The sequence below is a fragment of the Haliotis rufescens genome, unplaced genomic scaffold (genome assembly GCF_023055435.1).
Source record: "Haliotis rufescens isolate VD_foot unplaced genomic scaffold, xgHalRufe1.0.p SCAF_7, whole genome shotgun sequence".
NCBI lineage: Eukaryota > Metazoa > Mollusca > Gastropoda > Lepetellida > Haliotidae > Haliotis > Haliotis rufescens.
The window spans coordinates 30,092,849-30,109,744 of NW_025964361.1; the positions used below are offsets into that span (position 1 = coordinate 30,092,849).

General features: G+C 42.3%; 1 long non-coding RNA gene across 2 annotated transcripts in view; it reads right to left on the minus strand.

The window, feature by feature from the left end:
* Nucleotides 1-2,275: 2,275 nt before the first annotated feature.
* The window catches only part of LOC124148127, a 54,691-nt gene continuing 40,070 nt past the window's right edge, over nucleotides 2,276-16,896 (minus strand). The window contains exons 2-3 of one of the 2 annotated variants that reach the window (XR_006862926.1): nucleotides 4,111-4,259; nucleotides 2,276-2,327 (exon numbers count right to left, since the gene is read on the minus strand). This is a non-coding gene — a long non-coding RNA (uncharacterized LOC124148127). Of the gene's footprint in view, nucleotides 2,328-4,110; nucleotides 4,260-16,156; nucleotides 16,336-16,896 lie in introns of those variants that run through there. The other variant, XR_007219070.1, reaches the window with a different exon arrangement.

Consider the following 16,896-nt stretch of genomic DNA (forward strand, 5'->3'; position numbering starts at 1 on the left):
AACAGCTTTGTTTTACGAGAAGAATTCCCAGAGTGATCGAAGACTGATGGTTAAGCAGGCCACAATGGTCTCTGTATGTATATTGACTGCATTAATTTAGCACGGACACGGCAAACAATAGGAACCGTGCCTCTATAAGCCATATGCCTTACTAAATATTGACATAGCAACGGAGATCCATTTCCTTTGACTGTAATTGGCTATCGTGAACCATGACAGTTATGGCTTGGGGTTATGCAAGGTAGAAATTAGAAGGTCTGCATGGTATAATAGATTGTTCTTTCATAATAGTTATTTGATATCAACACGAATATTGAATATTATTCACTCGGTGTTATGGAGACAATGAGGAGTAGATGACGTTTTTAAGGTCGCTTGTGATATTGGTTGGCTTGTATTTTGTTCGTTCTTCTACAGTTGTGATTGCAGAAAATAACATTATTTTTTAGGACTATGTTAGCTATTGGTATATTATCTCCGTGGGGAATATAGACTCACGGTATTCCAGGAGCCGACTGAATGAGGTTACAATGTGTGACGTGGCTGATTGTAGGACATGGTTACCAATGGCATGGATCGTTGTTCATGAATTGTCAGGTCCACACTGATTGTTTTCAGATCGTACAGCTGTCGTATTGTTGGTCGTTTTGGAAAAAAATCATTAGATCATGCTGAAAAAAATAATTTGGTCTCATGTTTCAAAAAAATTATCCAAATGTTTTAGTTGAGATGTTGTATGTCCTGACAAACACACATATTACTTAGCTTTTCGTTTGAATGAGATGAGGTGAAATGGGGTTTAACGTTACGTCCAAGATGAACTTATATAGCGACGTGCATATACGCGTGTGTGTGGCTGCTTGTACTAATCCGGACTGATGCCGATTTATAGTGCTAGTCCACTGACATACAATGCCGCAGTTTAACATTAATACCCCACTCAGACACAGTATACTGACCCCGAGCCGACCAGTCCTTGTTTTAGCCCCTTACTACCGAGCGCCATACAGGGTAACAACAAGTACCATCTATTAACGTCTTTAGGAATGACGCGGCCGGGGATCGGACCCCGGACCTGCCGCTTTTCTGGCGGACGCTCTACCACTAGACCACGGAGGCGGTTCGTTTGAGTAAACAAGATTGTATATGTCCTAGTGGAAGACCAACATCTCTAACAAAAATGCCAGCCACCTGAATGGCGTGACAGGGGAAACTCCAGTAAGAGATTCGCCCTGACTAACTTCTACTCGTGCTCATGGGTAAGCTTTCAAAAGGTTTGATGGTAGACATATGGCGTACATTTCCAATTTTGACGCATCGGTGACCAAAATGATTCGGACGCAATTCCCTACTATGACTTGTACCACAGGGGGAAAGCGCTGTCCATGCGAAACCGGATGTTGGTAGGTAGAAACTACCACTTTCACGCTGGACAGTACAAATTATGATTTCACCAGAGCATGTTAGGCGAGTATTTAGCACTTTTACTTGGTAATTTGAACGAAATCTAACTTCCACCATGCACTGAAGGGCTTTCGGACCACAATCCTTATGGTATTCATATACGACACTCAATATTAAGTGACCCGTGTAGATCAGGGGTAGAATAGGTCTTCAGCAACCCATGTTTGCCGTTAAAGGCGACTATGCTTGTCATAAGAGGCGACTAACGGGATCGGGTTGTAAGGCTCGCTGACTTGGTTGATGCATGTCATCGATCCCAATTGCGTGGATCGATGCACATGATATTAATCACTGGATTGTCTGGTCCATACTCAATTATTTACAGACTGCCGTCATATATCTGGAATATTGCCGAGTGCGGTGGTCTGTAAATATCGAATCTGGACCAGACAATCCAGTGATTGACAACATGAGCATCGGTCCACGAAATTGGCAACCAAGTCAGCGAGCCTGACCACCCGATCCCGTTAGTCGCCTCTTCCGACAAGCATAGTCGCCTTTTACGGCAAGCATGGGTTGCTGAAGACCTGTTCTACCCCGGATCTTCACGGGTCGTCTGTCTTGGTAGCTGTAGTTTGACAAAGTCTTTTTTATACCTTGCTCCTGCAATTCAGATTGCCGACAGGCCAAACATGAAACCATGTTCAAGATGTTTAACAGTCTAGGAATGATGGAAGCCGTATGTCATGGCTATTACTGATTACAGCGAATTCTTTTCACATGCAGTGTGAGGCCATTTTTAGACTTGTACTTCTCCAGACATAGGCAATGTAATCATGTTTATTTTTGACGTGAGTGCTTATAGGTAAGGGCTGGTGTATAGTGACACATATGACTAATCTGTTTCCTCGATATCCATGGTTCTGAAAGAAAATGAATTATGTCCAAAATAGTACTAAAGACGCATGGAAGAATCTGGTACAAGTGACTCATCAAATAATGCCACATGCTAGGATAAGTCACGTATGTTAACTGATTAAGAAATCTGCGAAAACACGCGTCACAGAAGGTATTGGAACAAGTAGAATTATCCCCATGCCCCATGCGGATTGGCAAAAACTCAAAAGTTTTGCTTGAATTTCTAGATCCCAGAAAAGCACCATGTTCAATTATGTCAAAATATTTGATTTTTCAACATTCCCACATAAACATCCCACATGACAAACTTAAGGAATAACTTCATTCCTGGATCCGTAGGGCATGCGTTACTTAGCATGGTGACCATAGTAAAATCTCTGTCTTCCTAGGTTTAGGACAATTTGTCTAATATGAAAGCAATGTCAATTGAGAAAACAATATGTGAAATGCTGGAATCCCTAATTGATAGAATCCATGTGAAATTTATGAATAAGACTAGCCTGTCTTACAGACCCTGATACAAATATATCAACTACAGCCCATGCAAGCCTATAATGTTTGGCAAGTCTAGATTACTGCAATATCAGAAAATGAAGAGAATCACTGGGCTCCCTTTTTATTATATTTTTATTAAGATAACTGAACAACTGTTTTTTCTGTACGATATGTTCATTTCAGAGACTATATGTTAGTCTAGAATAAGACATTCAGCAAAATTTAGGCATCCCCATGGGCACCAACTGTGCCTCCGTTCTGGCTGAACGTTTTCTTCATATAATATATACGATCGGAACCTCTGCACGGATTGGAGAAATCAAAACAAAGGAATTGGGCAAAAACGTTTAACTTAAGCTTCAGGTTTGTTTGTTTGTTTGTTTGTTGTTTAACGCCGCACTCAGCAATATTCCCGCTATATGACGGCGGTCTGTAAATAATCGAGTCAGGACCAGAAAATCCCGTGATTGACATCGTGAGGTTCGATCTACGCTAATGGGATACGATGACATGCATCAACCTTTTCAGCGAGCCTGACAATCCGATCCCGTTTGTCGCTCTTATCCTTTGCACTTTGACCATGCTATATATGTTTACATACATAAGTAAAGACTATATCATATTATATATATTTATTATGTTGTGCTAATATTGGACCAGAGCAGTGCTATGCATGTACAAGGTCATCAGTGTACAATCCACAAAAACGTTTCAATCGATTTTCACCAGATAGAAAGTATTTTGTATTTCTTGATATGAGATTTGTCAGCTTTTTTTAGTCTTTTAGCTTTCTACAATTTGCCAGGGGATATCTAAACTGTTATACAAATCCTATTAAACTATATTTCTGGGCTTCATGATTTGGAATCGTGTGTTACAGGAGGACCCGTGAAAGTTTTGTTTCAGAAACAGATTGGATTTCAATTTGTTTGTTTGAGATGTACCTATGTGTCAGAATAAGATACGAACCATAAGACGTGTTATTGAGAATTGCATAAAATGCCCTGAATTTTTAAGATGTAAATCAGACTTAAAGGTATGTTTTGTCAAGCTGCAGACTCTTTAGGAGTGTTTTTCAGTCTGATAACGTCATCAAATACGTCATCTACATGTTTTAAATAAATACCGCCTCAACATCATGTTAAACATTCTCGGACATTCTCGTTACCGATTTGTTGATTTTCGATTCGCGTATTTCATATTAAGTTTCCAGCCAATACGGTCTTTAAGGGGAGACCACGTTGGGGGCAATTTTGCATTCCTTAAACATATCCCAAAATAAAAAATCTTTACCCCCAGATCGTGGAGCACAATCCGCCCTCACAAGCAACTGTCCTAAACCATTATTGCTGCAGTGTTGAGTCCCTAAGTGGTGCGAGGATCCGCTGAACTTGCTTCGATTGCAGGTCTTTCAGTCAGCACCATATCCATGTTCCTGTTTTCTGAAAAAAATAATGCACGCATAGCATCACTTTGGGTTTTTCATCTCACATTGAGCTGACATAATGGACCTGGAAAATTGAACTACTGTTCAAACCGGACCACCCGTCCTAAATATAACAGTGATACATATGCGGCTAAAGCAACACCCACTCATTCATTTATATGACACAAATGATATCTTACTATTACATAGTACCTTAGTAGCCGGATGTATTCGGAGCAGTTGCAAAAATGTTTGGAGGTGATGTCGTGTCGGTTCCCCAAATGTAATAATATAGGTTGGATTGAGAGCCAGTTTCAGTGCGTCACTTTCACAGAGTCAGTTTCAGAGAGTCAGTTTCTGAGCGTCACTTTCACAGAGTCAGTTTCAGAGCGTCACTTTCAGAGAGTCAATTTCAGAGAGTCAGTTTTAGAGAGTCAGTTTCTGAGCGTCACTTTCAGAGAGTCAGTTTCAGAGTGTCAGTTTCTGAGCGTCATTTTCAGAGAGTCAGTTTCAGAGAGTCAGTTTCAGAGCGTCAGTTTCAGAGAGTCAGTTTCAGAGCGTCAGTTTCAGAGCGTGATTTCATGGTGTAATTTTCAGAGTGTCTGTTTCAGAGTGTCAGTTTGAGAGAGTCACTTTCAGAGCATTAGTTTGAGAGAGTCAGTTTCAGAGTGTCTGTTTCTGAGACTGTCTTTGTCTGAGGTTCAGTTTCGACTTGAGGTTTTAGTTGTAGCACCAGGTGTTTCAGCCAACATATCACATGTTTACTTGTTTGTTGGGTTATGTAAAGAATGGTGCGAACTTTGGCAATTGCACTTTTAACCGTTGTAATTTCTTTAATTGTAAATGCTGGTTATCGCTTTGGAGAGTTGCGTCCCTTAGTCGTCTGAAGTAATGGGTTCGAATCCCATTTACTCTCTAATTCTGACACTTAAGTCATCACTTGGTTGATGCATGTCATCGTATCCCAATTGCCTAGATCGATGCTCATGATATCAATCACTGGATTGACAGGTCAAGACTCGATTATTTACAAGCCGCCGTCATATAGCTGGAATATCGCGGAGTGCGTTAAACAACAAACAAAACATTATGTATATGTAAACAAGGCAAAGGGACGCAAGTCTAGATCTGCACAGCGAAATGTCAGTCTTAGAACGCTGGGCACCATTCCACACTGTCACGTTTGGTTATAAGAACTGGCTTCACTATAGAGTCTCGCCTTAATATATCAACATTTAACCTTTAATGGTAGTAAATCAAATGTCCTGTGTCTAAATATTAAACTATATTACAAACATGCTTCCCTTTACTCACATACTCCGTAGACAAAGGATCGTAATCGGGGAGAACCTGGGATTCGATCCCATGACCCCGGATCCTGGCGCGTCTAAGGGATGCAACTCTGCTCAACGCACACAAGACCGCTGTGGCACAGGTGAACCCTAACACAAATTAAGAACACCTCAGACACGCTTGTCACTTAGGACAGTATTTTTCTGTCAGGCATCATGAACTAGCCATCATGGCGAGTGACATACATTCCTCCGACCTTTGAAACGGGCCACATTGTAGCAGGCTATTCTAATGCTGTAACATGTGGCACGACTTCATCAGTCGCCGTGGCTTCATTCTAGCAAATATTACATGTTCTCAATACTGCTGACACCAGCTTCGACTCGCAAGTGTCATATTTCTCATAGAATATTGATCAAACCGTTCCGTGTCACAACACGGATACGCATAATGCATAATAGATATTATTTGTATTGTATAATATAATATAGACTGAAAAGATACAAGCGGAACATCAGAACAGATGTGATATTGGACAAGCACGCTTTATAATTGTATACCGAATATCATGACGGGCGTTTTGAAGACACAATATTGGATTCAGATGAGATGCAAATATAGGGAGGTCAGGGTCCATTTACAAAGGCTATATATATTGATGGAACATTGTGAACTTGTATGCGCGGAATTCAGTGTCACAAAAAACAATCATGTAAAAAAAAAATGAAAATCGGATTTGAACCTATTGTACTAATTCAGGTGTTACCATTGATGGGAAGTTTCAGCGACATTGGTCACGTGGTTTCCGAGGTGAAGATGTTTACGACAATTGAATCACGATCTTTTTGCATTTTCTGACATGGAAACTGGCAGCCATATTTGATTCCGATCGAGATGCCTTACACCCATGGTATTTCATCAAATGACCTTCTCACCAACCTCGTTTCAGGGCCCTGGTTCCTAGAGTGCTTTAGAAGATGTTTGATTCTTTATAGCAAAGATGGCTGCCTGGTGGCCATAATGAAATTCGAAATTTCATGCAATCATAGCGTTTGATCTGTTAGTGTCGACTGAACCCTATCAATTACAGTGACAGTTTGATGTGTCAGTGTTGATTGAAACAAAGTTTTGATTTATCAGTGTTGATTGAAACAAAGTTTTGATTTATCAGTTTTGATTGAACCACAGATTGATTTATCAGTATTGCACGAACCAGTGTTTGATTTATCAGTGTTGACTGAACCACGGTTTGATTTATCAGTGTTGACTGAAGCACTTTTTGATTTATCAGTGTTGACTGAAGCACTGTTTGATTTATCTGTGTTAACTGAACCACTGTTTGATTTATCAGTGTTGACTGAACCACTGTTTGATTTATCAGTGTTGACTGAACCACTGTTTGATTTATCAGTGTTGATTTAACCACTGTTTGAATTATCAGTCTTGACTTTTAAATGAACCACGATTCGATTTATCAGTGTTGACTGAACCACGGTTTGATTTATCAGTTTGTCTGTAATAAGGTTTCATTTGCCAGTGTTGACTCAACCATATCAACAACAATAAACCTTGACAACTCGAAGTCGAATATGTGTAGCCGAGTTTACAGAAAAGAGTGCTGACATGTATCCCGGATTATTTTATTTCGTCTTAAACGATGCATCGAGGCAACGTAGTTCCATTCTACGAAGTTTCACTATTAATCCGAAGAACAGCGCAATCTCTGCCAGTGTTGGAATGACGGCATGTTAGGCAGTTCAGCGGGGTTCCGTGATGGTGGAAATCGATAGACTTCTTTGATATCTACATCGAATCCCCTATGTAGACATATATTGTTGTTGGAAAAATTGAAGCTGTTTTTTCTTTACAACGGTATTGATTAATTCGTACTATGTGACAACGATAGGTGTCACGGGGTATCTATCGCCCGCGCTGATGGTGGCAGTGTATTGTGGATGGGTTGCAAGAGACTGAATCACCATGGAAACACGATGTCAATTCCATGCGCCTCTGAAGAAATAATGATGCGGTTTTATTCTACTTTGATGTTCAATGGAAAAACGTTAGGCTGGATTCACACTACGGCCGTTAATTTATTGCGATGCGTAATGAACTGTTATTTCTAGAACACACTGTATGCAAAGTCGCATACAACTACGGCAAATTTGACATTAAGGCCGGATTCACACTACGACCGTAATCTCATACTTAACTTCATGCGTTGAGTACTGAGAAATCTCACATCATGTCTTTCTTACATAACCAACGACACTGAAAACGGTTACTGAATGCGATGCGTTCATATGTTTTGCAAACAGGCGAGGCATCATATATGATGCCTGGTCAAAAAGTTCTAAGCCTAACAAACAAAACCTACAATTGTGAAATTGTTTTTAATTTTAGTTTTCAAAATAATCTCCCTGCTTTTCAATACACTTCTCATATTGGTAGTGAAGCTTTTCAATTCCAGTCAGGAAGAAGTTTTCTGAAGCCACCCTGAAAAACCCATTCACGGCAGCTTTGAGGTCTTCGTTATCGTCAAAGCGCTTTCCACGAAGGTGTTCTTTCAGTTCAAGAAACAGGTGGAAATCACTTGGTGCCAGGTCTGGCGATTTTGGAGGGTGAGGAAGTTCTCTGAACCCATATTGTCGCACAGCAGAATTAAGAAACTTTGGCGGCCAACGAGCAGATATCTTATTCATCTGTAAATGTTCATGAATAATAGTTTTAGTGCATCCATTACTTAGAACCTGTGTTTTTCTCAAGTTCAGCAATGGTAATACGTCTATCTGACAGGATAAGTCTTTCCGACTCCTTGATTGAATCTTCATTGACGGACGTTGGGGAACGTCCAGACCTAGGGTCATCATCAAGGCTTGTTGTCCCAGCCTTAAACATAGCTGCCCAACGTTTAACAGTGGAACAGCTAGGACACTTATCCCCATACATGAGTGACATGCGGTCATTGGTTTCTTGATGACTTGATGACTCGGTCTTTTCCATTTCTGTGTCCATTTGGACCCCTATCACGTTCATCTGGCTGTCACTAATATACAAACGGCCTCATATCAACAGACCAAACACACTTACAATGAACAACTCAAACAATGTACTACATTGACTAGTTCACTTTGTTATGGCCCACAGTTGAAAGTTAGTCAGGCTCAGTACTTTTTGACCACCCCTCGTATGTAATCGCATGACAATTCATGACGTTATATGATGCACTTAAGCTAAGGTAGATTTCTAAGTGTATGTACCAGGTTGATTAATAAGTTCCGGGCCTTACATAGAAAGACTCAACCTATAAAAGATTAAAATGTTATATTTTTTCAGGATATTCCCCTTCCACATTGATTCACGTTCGCCTACGATGTTGGACGGAGTTTATCCCAGTTTCACAGAAGTCCTTCTCTTGACTGTCCAAAACGTTCCCCGCAGCTGCTATGACGTCATCGTTCGAGTCGAAATGGGTTCCGGCTAGAGCTTTCTCCATGTCTGGGAAAACATGGAAGTCTGACAGCCAGGGGAATGATGTGGGCGCTGAAGTTCAAAGCCACACTCGTGGAGCTTAGTCATGACAATGACTGATTTGTGCACTGGCGTATTGTCCTGGCGGAAGAACACGCCTTTGCTCAGCCTCCCACGTCTCTGTCTTAACTTCATCCCGTAATGGACTCAAAAGTGCAGCATAATTTGTTACGTGCATTGTCTGGCTTCCATGCTGACACCCTCGGCATCCAGCTGATGGGCCAGCCTTTGCCTTTGTTATGGTGGTGATGATGTTGCATCTTGATTGTTGTTTGGACTCTGGTGACCCCTGGTTTCATCTACAGTCACAACTGGTTGTGAGAATCTCCCCAGATCAGATTCAACAAGAGCCAGATCATAACAAGACGGGTTGTTCCTGCTGAGTTTTTTATCAGATGTTAGAAGCTTTGGCACCCAACGTGCTGATACCTTCTTCATTGCCACAGCTTCTGTGATAACGGAATGTATTCTCTCCTGGGAAAATGCCTACTGAGCTAGCAATATGACACTCGAGCATTACCATATCGTGGATTATCTGGATCATCACATTCCTTCCAGGCCGGAGGACGTCTTCAAGGTTCCCTCTGCCACGCTTCAACTCTGCTGTCCACCTCTTTAGAGTGGACCAAGAAGGTCATCCTTCTCTTGCGTCTTCATGGACGGCGTTTGATGGTAGCCCTCACTGCACGTTCCTCTCGTTCGGCCACGTTCCAAAGATCACAGACCCTGCTTATTTTACTAACTTGACAATTTGCTCAGTTTTTGTGGACAAACCTCTATGACTTCACGTATTGATCACAACAAAATTATTTCTTTACCACGCAATTCCTTTAACGTGAGGCTTAGAACTTATCAATCAACCTTCTCATCTATGCATATCCGCATCTGTGTAAAATCCTTTGTCGTGGATTCACCGAATATGTTTTGTGTTGCAATATTGGTAAATCATTTTTGTTGTTCAAATATTGTTTCAACTTTATTTTTTGACGATCAAAACATTGCATTTGTTTCTGTCTGTTTCTTAGGCAGGATTCACATTGCGGCCGTTTCATGCGGTGCATGGTGGAATGTGATGCTTTACGGTGAAAGGGACATAAAACACCCAGACCGAAACAAATGCAACTAGTTTATTCTTAAGACATCAAATACACAGTAGAGATCATATCATAAACAACTGAATAACAAGTTGAATGGAATTTATAGAAATTCATAACCATACTTATTTCTAGACTCAATGTAGTTAATGGCTATCGATGTCTTCCTGGAACGATAAAGATACATACATGAATACATACTCATATACTACATATCTACATACACGTAACTCGGGGGAGGGGCGGTCGGGTAGCCTAGTGGTTAAAGCGTTCGCTCGTCACGCCGAAGACCCGGGTTCGATTCCCGACATGGGTACAATGTGTGAAGCCCATTTCTGGTGTCCCCCGCCGTGATATTGCTGGAATATTGCTAAAAGCGGCGTAAAACCATACTCAGTCAGTCAGTCAGTAACTCGGGGGAACCATTGCCTTACGTGAGAAATATGACGGCATCCATGGAACCTTAATGCCAGAGAATATCTTGATAGCCTTGATTATTTAAGGAAAGAGATTCCATTGTGCGTAAAAGGCAAGAAAGAGGTGAAGTTTATGTGAATGGATCACTGAAAATAAGTCATGACACCAGGTGTTCACGAAAAGGGTAAGCATGCCCTGCCCTTCCGGCAGGACAATAGATGTATCATCTACAGGTAGCATAAATAGGTGTATGACCTTTTATCAGACCCTTTTATCAGATTCCGGGGTAGAATATGTCTTCAGCAACACATGCGTGCCGTAAAAGGCAACTATGATTGTCGTAAAAGGCAACTATGATTGTCGTAAAAGGCGACTAGCAGGATCGGGTGGTAAGGCTCGCTGACTTGGTTGATACTGACATCGTTCCCAATTGCGTCGATCGATGCTCGTGATATCAACAACAAACAAACAAACACACAAACCTATTATTAACACTAAGGAACGCATCACACTCAAAATCCGGTTTGATTATGTACGAAATACAGGTGCGATTTTTAAAACAACGCATGATGTTCCGGCCGTAGAGTTCATGCAACTTTAGGGTGTTACTCTGTTGCGTTTATCAATGTACATGCGTGACATATCTTAACATACATACATTGGTGGTGCTCATAATAAATACTTTAATGTATAAATTAACGTTTTTCTTCAATTATTTTACAATAATTTTGCAATGATCTAATTGATTCCTCAGCTGTCCAAGCATCCTCGAGTATCCAGTGCAATACATCGCCATGATATATTACTGAAACACTGTTCTGTAACTTCTTTTGAGCAGTATATGGTGATATGTGCCCTCGACCAATCGCTACGTTTTAAGCCCGATCCGAATCGAAAGGCGCTATGTGTCGCCATCCAATCAAATTTCTCTCACCAGCGAGAGATATTCTGTGCTAATTTAAGGATAGTTGCGATGGAAGTGGTGGCGTCATTTACAAAACGAAGACATGACAGGGAGTGGTCCAGGGGATATATAATAATAGTGATGATCTATGGTTACCGCACTCCCTCATCCTCATCATTAACAAGGGGCAAGGGGGCCCAGTCGTAAGGCGCTGTGCAGAGTTGCGTCCCATAGGCGTGCCAGGAACTTAAGATAGCGGGTTCGAATCCCAGTTCAACCTGATTAATATGTTTTTCGGTTTGTCAGCGTGCGCGTTGGTTTCAATCGACTTTGCTTTTGGCAGAGATTTCATACAAAGAATACAGAAAGGGCTTTGTCGCTTTTATTTCACCAATGTGGTAACCGTCAAAGATCTGCATCACGTCGGGCTTTCATCCCATTTGAAGCTGACACGCCGTGATATCACTGAAACACTGTTCAAAACGGTTTTAAACTCAATCCCTAATCATTTACAGATTTTGTATTTATCACTAGTAGATAAATATAACTGATATCACTTTAATAAATGTATATTCATAACTGAAGAAAACGATAATACTTTCCAACAAAAATTCCTCGTTCTTAAATATTTATTGCGTTACATACAGTCATAATGACGATTTACTTGACTGAATGTGATAGTCCTTCAAAGTGACCATAAATCTTGGATGAAGATCGATGTCCATCCCGAGGTTCTACAGTTGTGTCAGGACGTGATGGCGGCCCAGGAATACAATGTATTGCCTCCGCTTGTCCATGCGCTAGCATTTTTCAGAGAAGATTAGGGGTCATCTCAATACCTCGATGGTTATTTTAGTAATAACAAGACATGCAGCGATAATTTAACTCAACTTTGTAACCAACCCTTTGTAAATAAACAAAAGACTTTGTCCAGTTAATTTCAGGGCACGCAGACATATCCCTTTTTCAAACCTACTAATAAAGTGGTTAATGTATTAAGTACTAATGACTCGTTTGGGAAATATTCTGCGAAGCCGACCAAAATGGGGATCGGGTGGTCAGGCTCTCTGCCTTGGTTGACTGGGAGCCGACGATTGTTTAACGAATGTTTTGTTTGTCTGTTGTTTAACGCAGCACCCAGCAATGATGTAGCTATATGACATAATCGAGTCTTGACCAGATAATCCAGTGATTGACATCCTGCGCATAGATCTGCGCAATTACGTCTAACCCAGTCAGCGAGCCTGACCACCCGATCCCGTTAGTCGCCTCTTACGACAAGCAATGTCGCCTTTAAGGAACGTATTCTGTTATAGGAAGTTTCAGATGTTGAACCGTCGCTAGCTGTATCCATGACTGATGTAAAATGGTACCATTATTATAATATTTTGATATACTGTTTATTGCCAGATGTATACCTCCTTTCCCACAAAGCTGTATGCGCGCTTGAAGACAACAGGTTCTATTCCAACAAATGAGAATCAGTTGCTCGACAAACCGCACCTGCAGGATAGAGTGAGTGAGTGAGTGAGTATGGTTTTACGCCGCTTTTAGCAATATTCCAGCGATATCACGGCGGGGGACACCAGAAATGGGCTTCACACATTGTACCCATGTCGGGAATCGAACCCGGGTCTTCGGCGTGACGAGCGAACGCTTTAACCACTGGGCTACCCGACCGCCCCTACAGGATAGAGTGTGCAGTGAGAGAGCTAGCTGCTGTGATTGGATGATATTGTGTCAGATATATATGTTGTTGAAATGTACACCCACCCAGTAATTAACACTGACTATATCTTTCAATATTAAGTGTTGTTTATTCAATAGCATTACTAATGCTGAATCTGTCCACCTATATTTGCAAGTAATTGACATTTGGTGCAGAACTTGGGTTGGTGTGTTCGATTTCAAATACTATGCAATCAAGCTGGAGATTCTGTGATTTTGCCTTTTCGTGTGTTTGTGACGGGTGCCATCGGTGGGGCAGGATAAGGTCCCCTTTTCGCGAATAACTGGTATCAACACTGTTTGATGATGATTCATAAACACATGCTCATGATAGAGTCGGAATATATAATATACTGAACCGCAAAAGAAACGTCACCCAAAGTAACATTTGATGAAAAGTTGTCATTTAAATATCTGGGTATTTTTTGTCAAAGTTTCTCAAATTTAACATTACCTTGTCCAGAAAAATGAAATTTGATGATAAAGGAACAAAGCAAATGACAATAAAACCGATCGCCCAAACGCATCACGGCAACGGCCATGGTAACCCGATGCACGTCACTTCCGTGCAAATTGAAATGCACATGCCTTCCTCCATTTCTTGCCCTATAAAATTCCACCCAGACCGGTTAACATTCATTCGATATTGAATTGCTACCACATGCCAAGATTGACAAGAAATCAGCCCTTGGACGATTGCAAGCTGGACAAACCACCCTGTCAAATAGCCAAAATGCATTTCAAGTCCACGTAAGGACCAAATACAGGCTCCAACAACGGTACCTGACCACCAACACTACAGATGACCGAAGACCAAGGGTCACAACCCGACGTTAGGATCGTCAGATTGTGCGACAGCATCTTCAAGATCGCTTTGTTACTGCTGCGGAAACTGCTCGACAGACCATGGGGACACACCAGCGACACATTAGTGCGGACACCGTGCGTAGACGATTGACGAGCAGACACCTCCACAGTCACAGGCCACACCGAGGACTCATCTGTCACCACGTCACCACCGGGGCCGTCTTCAGTGGGCAACACAGCAGCAGCATTGGCGCCATCAGCAGTGGAGAAGAGTCTTCTCAAACGAGAGCCGTTACTGTATCTCATCAGAAGATGGCAGAGAGAGACAGAGACAGAGAGAGAGAGAGAGAGAGAGAGAGAGAGGTGGGGTGTGGGGGGGGGGGGGGGGGGGGGGGGGGGTGGGGGGGGGGGTGTGTGGGGGGGTGGGGTGGGGGTGGGGGTGGGGGAGACTGGCGACGCCGTGGGGAACGTTATTCGGATGCTGGTGTTGTTGAGAGAGACTCGTGAGGTGGTCCGAGCATCATGGTGTGGGGTGGAATTAGTCTTGCACAGAGGGTCGGCCCTGTGGTCTTCCAGAACATCGGTCCAGGGACAGGCAATGGTGTCACAGTAGCTCGGTACATTGATCAAGTCTTTCAGACAACACGCCATACCTCGCCGCAACCACGAGTTTCAGCATGATAACGCCCGTGCCCACAATGCGAGATTAATAAGAGACTTCCTCCAGCAGAATGGCATCAGAACCATGCACTGGCCTGCCATCAGTCCCGATTTAAATCCCATTGAGCACCTGTGGGACGAGACTCAAAGACGGCCGAATGACGTCCGACCATGGCCAAGGCCGACAACTGCGTCAGGCGTTCCTCAGAGTGTAGGCTTAAGTGCTTATGGCCTTCATCAACCACCTCATCCATTCCATGTATCGACGTTGCACGGAAATCATCAATGCACATGGCGGACACATGAGATGCTGACTTGTGATGCCATTTTCTCAGAGACTAGTTTTGTGTTTCACGTTAAGAACATTTGACGCTTTAATTTCAACCTTGATGATCAGTTTCATCTTTTGTCTCAAAGAATGTTTACAGTGTTTGGACAAATAAGGTTTCTCAAATATCTATCCATGGTGACGTTTCTTTTGCGGTTCAGTATATAACGTTACTTTAGAACTCTGTGGGAAAACAGTTGGTTTGTGTGCAGCCTTTACTGTCTAAAGAGGTTTCTCTTTCGTTTTCTTTGAAGGGAGAGATTAATCACGGCGTCCCATGGCGTCGGGGCATGATGACACGTAATCACTGAGCGTATCACACTCTTACTGTGGACTTATGAAGAGAAACAATCCTGAACTAATGACTTTGCGTTATTAATTATGATTTCTAGAACAAAACTAGGGAACTACGGCACAGATAATTGTGCTTATCGCATCGCTTGTCGTAACTAATGTTGGTTGGTTGGTCGGTTTGTTGTTTAACACCGCACTCAGCAATATTCCAGCTATATGACGGCGGTCTGTAAATAATCGAGTCTGGACCAGACAATCCAGTGAATGATATCATGAGCATCGATCCATGCAATTGGGATCGATGACATGCATCAACCAAGTCAGCGACCCTGACAACCTGATCCCGTTAGTCGCCTCTTCCGACAAGCATGGTGCCTTTTACGTCAAGCATGGGTTGCTGAAGACCTATTCTACCCCGGATCGTCACGGGCCCGTAACGTATGTAGATTGCATGGACACAGTGTGTACCCTGGTTCATTGCAGGTCATAGTACCAGACAGATGGATCGTTGCTCATGCTGTCAACCACTAGGTTGCCTGGTTCAGTATCGAGTATTTACAAAATGTCGTGATCTTCCTTGACTATTGTTATGCTCTCCCTAAAACACTCACACACGAACGGAGTCCCGCAGGGGATACATTCCGCCGCCATTTGCAATATTCCTGCCATGTTACGGCGGGGACACCAGGAGCTTCACTAATTGTAGCCATAGGGGGATTCCAACCCGGATCTTCAGCGTGACGAGCCAACGCTTTAACCACTAGTCTAGCCATCATCCAATAGACCAATCAAATATATAAACAAACAAAATCTTTCATTTAGGAAACAGTTTATCCCGACATGTTTTGCAAGGGGTGACGGTACTTAGATATTATTTCTTCTGACGTTTAGAGAAAATAAATGACGAGATACTTTATGAGTCTCTCCCCATATCAGTGACATGCAATCTGACGCTTTGTCCGCTGAAATATTGATGATGTTGACTGTGGCAGGGAAACACATCCGGGCTATCTCGGGCTGGTGGAACTCTTCCCTGCTGGAGATACAAACAAATGCAGTCATGTCTCGCCGCCATAGCCTTGCGTGTGTTTGCATTGCAAACCGTCCCTTTAAAATTAAAAAAAATATACAATTTTACTGTTGATACACGGTGATGCTTTGCTTGGTATTAATTGGGTTGGTTGGAAAATTTTCGGCAAATGCCATGCCAGTCTATTGCCCAGATGTGAACTCCTAGCTTTTATTTAGTTTTAACGTTCTTAAATGACAAAATAATCCCAGAAATTCTCGCCAGCAGCATGCATGCTGCTGTTAGTCTTCGTGGGATGACGAAGGGGTCTTGGTTCGGGTATCGTTATGGAAGACATGATCAGATCGAATCTGGGATTCCATCGAACGATAAGCAGATCCTGATGCGGCTAAGGGAAGCAAGCAGCCCTGCACAGTGAATCGCAGCGCCTAAGACCACTTGGCCAACCATGCTTATAAGTAAGTGAGTGAGTGGGTGAGTGAGTGAGTTGGGTTTTACACCGATTTGATGAGTATTTCAGTTATATCACGGCGTGGCAGGTTAATGTGTGGGAGAAAGCCAGAGTGA